Source organism: Pristiophorus japonicus, chromosome 23 (assembly GCF_044704955.1).
Source record: "Pristiophorus japonicus isolate sPriJap1 chromosome 23, sPriJap1.hap1, whole genome shotgun sequence".
Lineage (NCBI taxonomy): Eukaryota > Metazoa > Chordata > Chondrichthyes > Pristiophoridae > Pristiophorus > Pristiophorus japonicus.
The window spans coordinates 34,869,943-34,877,166 of record NC_091999.1 but is presented as its reverse complement, the minus strand read 5'-3'; the positions used below and the strand labels follow the sequence as shown (position 1 = coordinate 34,877,166).

Sequence of the window (7,224 nt, the reverse complement as noted above, 5' to 3'; positions counted from 1 at the left end):
ATCATCCGCAAATTTGGAGATACTGCATTTAATCCCCTCGTCTAAATCATTAATGTACAATGTAAACAGCTGGGGCCCCAGCACAGAACCTTGCGGCACTCCACTAGTCACTGCCTGCCATTCTGAAAAGTACCCGTTTACTCCTACTCTTTGCTTCCTGTCTGACAACCAGTTCTCAATCCACGTCAGCACACTACCCCCAATCCCATGTGCTTTAACTTTGCACATTAATCTCTTGTGTGGGACCTTGTCGAAAGCCTTCTGAAAGTCCAAATATACCACATCAACTGGTTCTCCTTTGTCCACTTTACTGGAAACATCCTCAAAAAATTCCAGAAGATTTGTCAAGCATGATTTCCCTTTCACAAATCCATGCTGACTTGGACCTATCATGTCACCATTTTCCAGATGCACTGCTATGACATCCTTAATAATTGATTCCATCATTTTACCCACTACTGAGGTCAGGCTGACCGGTCTATAATTCCCTGTTTTCTCTCTCCCTCCTTTTTTAAAAAGTGGGGTTACATTGGCTACCCTCCACTCCATAGGAACTGATCCAGAGTCAATGGAATGTTGGAAAATGACTGTCAATGCATCCGCTATTTCCAAGGCCACCTCCTTAAGTACTCTAGGATGCAGGCCATCAGGCCCTGGGGATTTATCTGCCTTCAATCCCATCAATTTCCCCAACACAATTTCCCGACTAATAAAGATTTCCCTCAGTTCCTCTTCCTTACTAGACCCTCTGACCCCTTTTATATCCGGAAGGTTGTTTGTATCCTCCTTAGTGAATACCGAACCAAAGTACTTGTTCAATTGATCCGCCATTTCTTTGTTCCCCGTTATGACTTCCCCTGATTCTGACTGCAGGGGACCTACGTTTGTCTTCACCAACCTTTTTCTCTTTACATTCCTATAGAAACTTTTGCAATCCGCCTTAATGTTCCCTGCAAGCTTCTTCTCGTACTCCATTTTCCCTGTCCAAATCAAACCCTTTGTCCTCCTCTGCTGAGTTCTAAATTTCTCCCAGTCCCCAGGTTCGCTGATATTTCTGGCCAATTTGTATGCCACTTCCTTGGCTTTAATACTATCCCTGATTTCCCTAGATAGCCACGGTTGAGCCACCTTCCCCTTTTTATTTTTACGCCAGACAGGAATGTACAATTGTTGTACTTCATCCATGCGGTCTCTAAATGTCTGCCATTGCCCATCCACAGTCAACCCCCTAAGTATCATTCGCCAATCTATCCTAGCCAATTCACGCCTCATACCTTCAAAGTTACCCTTCTTTAAGTTCTGGACCATGGTCTCTGAAATTACTGTTTCATTCTCCATCCTAATGCAGAATTCCACCATATTATGGTCACTCTTCCCCAAGGGGCCTCGCACAATGAGATTGCTAATTAAGGTTTTACTGGAGGCCACGGTGACCTTAACGTACGTCGTGTCTGACGTTCCTTACGGGCTCACCGTGACCTGGACCCGAAAAAACGAGACTTTGAAATCAGAGATTGCCGTCCAACCCGGAGAGGATCCCAACAGTGTGATCAGCAACTTAAACATCTCGACACAAGACTGGCTGAGTGGGGATAGGTTCTACTGCGTGGTGAGCCATCAGGATATGTCGACTCCTCTCAGAGATTCCATCCACAAGGAAAAGGGTGAGCGGGGAAATTGTTGCAATAATTGAGATACTGTGACTATTTCCAGTGCATGTTCAAGGGCCAATTGATTATATAAAGTGTTTAATGGCTACTCTGATCATTCAGGTTGGTAAATCCACCAACTCAGCACTCTGGGACCTGACATTATGTATTTTAGGGGAAACTGGATAAGTCCATGAGCGAGAAAGAAATAGAAGGGTATATTATTAGGTTTAGATGAAGTGGGCTCGGAGGAGGCTTGTGTGGATCATAAACACCGGCATAGACCAGTTAGCCAAATCTCATCATTCTGTGCATTAAATTCTTTGTCATTTTCCAGTCCAATGCTTCAAGATTTCAGAGAGAAAGATTACGTTCCCTCGGATAAGGGATGGAAAACCAGAGAGGCAACAGAGGGGAAAAGGAAAAGCGTAAAAAATTAAACGCAGTGTCCATTTCTCTCACATCTAACCACCGGAAATTGGCTGAATTTAAATGAGGAAGGCGAGTTGTGGGCGTTGGTCTCACAGGCCACCAGTGAAAACGGGAGGATTGGAAGCCGAGTGAGGAGGTCGCGGATCGCGGGGGGTGGGTTAGGCAGGGACCCTGGATTCAGGAGGTAGGTGTAAGGGCAATTACCACCTGGGAGCAGCAATCTCCACCTTGCTGTAACTGCTGAGATTTACAAAGTGTGTCCAACCGGACCAGCGACTGTTAAACACCAAATGGTGGTTAAAATAGAGGATTCAAGTCTCATTTAAATATATTACTGAAATATAATATTACAACCGGAAGTGAGCGAGTTGAGGTAGGGATTCTAATTTTTACCAATTTAACAACCACCACGCCCAAAACCCGCCCGCTGTATTGGGTTGAATTTCCCCCATTGTCTCTGGAACTAACCAGTTCATTGGCCTTTGTTGTAACTGTTCTACAGCGAAAGATCCGCGGGAACCGGCCGTGTCTGTCCTCCTGCCCTCAGCAGAAGAAGTCTCTGCTCAGATGTTGGTCAGCCTCACCTGCTTAGTGAGAGGTTCTCCCCCCGATAGATCTTCATCAAATGGACCGTCAATGACAAGCCCGTGGATTCCGGCAACTCCATGAACACCGAGGTGATGGCGGAGAACGGCAGCAGCTCCTTCTTCATGTACAGCCTGGTATCCATTGCAGCCGAGGAGTGGGCCAGCGGCGCCTCTCACTCCTGTGTGGTGGGACATGAAGCGATCCCATTGATAATCACCAACAGAACCGTCAATAAATCCAGTGGTAAAGCATTTCCCTTGTTCTGATGGACACCTTCATAAGAACATAAGAACATAAGAATTAGTAACAGAAGTAGGGCATCTTGCATCTCGAGCCTGCTCCGCCATTCAACAAGATCATGGCTGATCTGGCCGTGGACTCAGCTCCACTTACCCGCCCGCTCCCCATAACCCTTAATTCCCTTATTGGTTAAAAATCTATCTTTCTGTGAATTGAATACATTCAATGAGCTATCCTCAATTCCTCCCCTTTGCAGTAAATTCCACTCTGTGGGAGAAGAAATTCCTTCTCAACTGAGTTTTAAATTGGCTCCCCCGTATTTTGAGGCTGGGCCCCCTAGTTCTAGTCTCCCCCGACCAGTGGAAACAACCTCTCTGCCTCTATTTTGTCTATGCCTTTCATTGTTTTAAATGTTTCTATCGATCACCCCTCATCCTTCTGAATTTCAACGAGTAAAGACCCAGTCTACTCAGTCCAGCATCATAAGGTAACCCTCTCATCTCCTGAATCAGCCTCGTGAATCGTCTCTGTACCCCCTCCAAAGCTAGTATATCCTTCCTTAAGTAAGGTGACCAAAACTGCACGCAGTACTCCAGGTGCGGCCTCACCAATACCCTATACAGTTGCAGAAGGACCTCCCTGCTTTTGTACTCCATCTCTCTGGCAATGAAGGTCAACATTCCATTCGCCTTCCTGATTACCTGTTGCACCTGCAAACTAACATTAATTGCCGGTGCTTTTAGTGTCCCCCTCCCCTTTTATAGGGAGCACTTGGAAAAAAATATGTTTCTGTGCCCAAAAAACCCCCCCAAAAAATACCACAAAAAAATAAAAGGGCCTGTAAATGTGTGGTGTTTCCCCCAGATCGGGGGGGAGGTTACGGTTTAATGTTTTTTGTTTACTCCCAAAAAGAGTTTCATGCACAAGGACCAATGGTGGAGCTTTGGAGGCGTGGCCTATGCACTTGGAGCCTGGCTGCTGTGAGAGAAGGAACTCCCTGCTTTAGCTCCCGTCTGGAAGGCCTGGAGTGAGCCCTGAGACCAGCCCAGGAAGTGGAGGAAGGAAGGGGCTTCATTACCATTCATCTAGAGTGAGAGGAGGAGAGCAGAAGACTGCAACACCTTCATTATTTCAACAAAGATTTGGAGAGAGGGGGGAAAAAGAACAACAACTTGCCAATGTGGAAGGAGGGAAAGACTTCTTCAGCCAAAGGTGGGTGTGTTTTGGTGCATTCACCAAAAAGACTTTGTTGCATCGGTGGGGGGAGGAAAGATGACCAATCGAGGGCCAGAACATCGCGGGGGGTGTGTGTGTGTGTGGAAGTGTATGTGGGGGTCTTGACTACAGCTAGGCCCACACACCACTGAAGCACCCCTCCCCCATTGCCTAGCCTGGGATAGCTGGAGCTACCAGGCTGAAGAAACTAAATCACCCTAATTAACATCGTTGGGAGTGTGTACATGTGTGGCTCCAGCTGCTCCAGGTGAAGACATCTTCTGCCCCACCCGAAGTCAACCCCAAAGACTGTTTTGTTTGCCATCTGGGGAGTGCACCCACCCATTACTGTGAGGGGACATCTGCCCTTGCAGCCTCCCTCTTTCCCACAACCCCTCACTCTATCTCTCTCTCTGTCTCTCCCCTCTCTCTCTGAGAGCCCTTCCTCCCAATTGGAAAAAAAAAAGACAAGAACAATTTAGACAACTGAGCAGAGGGAGCAAGGCCCCTCCCCAAATGCCAACTAGGGGAGAGGAGTGCCTCTTTCAGAGCTCCCGCTGTTAAATATTTAAACGAGGCCACTTAAGACAATTAAGGCATGTGACTTTGGGGTGGGTGTAGCCCTGAAAGGGACCCCGTGATGGCGACCCCATCCACGCCGGTGGCAGGGCCAGCTAGGACTTATGCGCAGGTGGCATCCACATCCACGGCACCTCCTTCGCCTCCTGCTGCCCTGCCACCATTCAGACTGATAACTAAAAAACACGGGGTCAAGGGCTACACTAAACCCGCAATGAGCATTGAGGAGTGCGTGCGGGCGATGGCTGGGGTAGTCGGCCCCTCGGCCATTGTCGAAGTCTCCAAGATGTCTGGGAAGGCCGTGTTCTTCCTGGGGTCAGAGCGGGCGATGTCCCTGGCCATTGAAAAGGGGCTCATGGTGGGCGGGGTGTTCCTGCCGGTGGACCCTCTCGAGGCCACCGCGCAGAGGGTCATCATTTCAAACGTCCCGCCCTTTGATCCCGCTGAGCTCCTCCTCCCTCATCTACACCAACTGGGGGAGGTAAGGTCGGGGATCAACCCCATACCGCTCGGCCTCAGGGAGAACAGCCTGCGCCATGTGTTCTCCTTCCGCCGCCAGCTCTTTGTCCGGCTGGCGCGGGAGGAGACGACGGAGAGCAATTTCAATGTGGTGCACGATTGGACTGCCTACCACGTCTTCTGGACGTCGAACGGCTTGCGGTGCCATGCCTGCAGTGATGTGGGGCACGTTCGCAAGAACTGCCCCGCCTCCAAAGCCGCCAAACCACCGAGGGTGGCCAAGGCTGGCGCCGCCGCCACCCCTCCCCCTAGTAGCGTCCACGTGCCGGGAGCCGTAGGTGCGCGGGCATCGTCGGAGGCCATTGTTTTCACGGCCTCCGGCGGTGGGGGGGGGGGGACAGCGTCCGACCGGAAAGAAGGCACGGAAGAAGGCGAAACATCTAGAGGCGGGACCCCTCAGTGCGCCAGACAATCTGTTTACCGCGCTCGGGCCAACCCCGTCACCGGCGAGCGCGGGGTGCCCTGAGCCCGTGCCTGAGCCCTTAACCAGTATCACAGAGGCGCTCGGGCGCGGGCAAGAAAAGAAAAAGGGGGGGGTGGAGCGGGAGGCCTCGGCAGACATGGAGGTCTCCCTGCCTCCACGCCCTCCCAGGAACAAAAGGAGGCGCCGCTCCAATGAGGCGGAGGGGGAACAACATCCCTCCGTGGAGGAGTCGGTGCCCGCCGCGTGTCCCGCGTCCCCCACCAGCGCCCCCAAATTGCGCTGCAGGCGTGAGGAATCTGTCCCCGGGGAGGGTGAGGCAGTCGAGGCTGCCCGGCCTCTGCCTCCCGGGGATGGTGTGAATGATCTGCCTGACGAGGGGGGCGTGGGGCCAGCGGTGGAATGCGTAGCCGCCGGGTCGAGCGTCCCCGGGACTGAGGCAGGCGGGCCGAACAGGCCGAACCTGAGCCCGCCCAGCTATTAATTATCTGCCCCCTAGAGTCGCTCGGCCCGGAAGAAACTGAAAATGGATTCATTTTAACGATTCTGTACACGCTGGGCCGGGGGGTGGCGGCGGGGAGGGGGAAGAACAACAACCTTCGCCACCTACTTTGGAGCTGGGGTACTTGGAGGACCTGGAACATTACTTTGACCAAGTCTCTCCGTGTTCCGCGGTTCCTGGGGCGGAGGAGGAAACCCTTCCGCTGTTGCTTCCCGACCCAGTACCAATTTTAAAAGAGCTCAGTGGGGACTCCTCTGCCGACGATCCTGGGGTGGGATTGGGGCAGAGCCAGGGCCAGATGGAGCGGCCGGGCCGTTTGCCATACCTCGTGCGGTCGACGAGCCGGCTGCTAGCGGCGACCTCCCGGAGGAGGAAGGGGACTCGGTGGAGGACGCGGGTGAAGATCTCGAGTCCATCGCCAGTGAGGCGGTAGATCTCCTCGTGACCGCCGCTGAATCCCCCCTCATTCCCGTCGAGGAACTCCGGGACTTTTTGGTCCAGCGCCAGGGTCGCCGCAACCGAACCCATCTGGCCCGGGAAAGATGGTCTGAGCCGGGGCTGCTCATCGCTTCCGTCCGCGCCGCTGCTAAAACCATGGCCGTGGGCGGGCCCTTATCAAAGGCGCAAGGCCTTGAGCTGCGCCGGCTCAAAAGGTTCCTCACTGGGCTGCTGAAGGAGTGGAGGTCAACAAACGACTCCACTCCCACCCCCCACAATAGGTTATGAAGATAACCATAGCCAGCCTCAACATCAACGGCAGCAGAGAGGCACGACGTAGATTTAACAATTTTTCGCTCCTGCAGGAGGGGAAATATGCAGCGTGCTTCCTGCAAGAAACCCACACCGTTCCGGGAGACGAAGCCACGTGGCTCCTGGAATGGCAAGGAGAGGTCCGCATGAGCCACCTCACTGCCACTTCTAGTGGGGTGGCCATCTTGCTGGCCACGCATTTTCAGCCGGAGATCTTGGGGGTCGAGGAGCCCGTGCCAGGCCGCTTGCTGCACGGAACGGTTCGCCTGGGGGCGTGCCGCTCCACCTCGTGAACGTGTACGACCCTCAACCCGGCCCGCAGCAAACGC

General features: G+C 52.6%; 1 pseudogene; it reads left to right on the top strand.

The window, feature by feature from the left end:
* The first annotated feature begins 1,393 nt into the window (after positions 1 to 1,393).
* LOC139235481 (Ig heavy chain C region-like) lies at positions 1,394 to 2,935 on the top strand (annotated as a pseudogene).
* Positions 2,936 to 7,224: the final 4,289 nt, after the last annotated feature.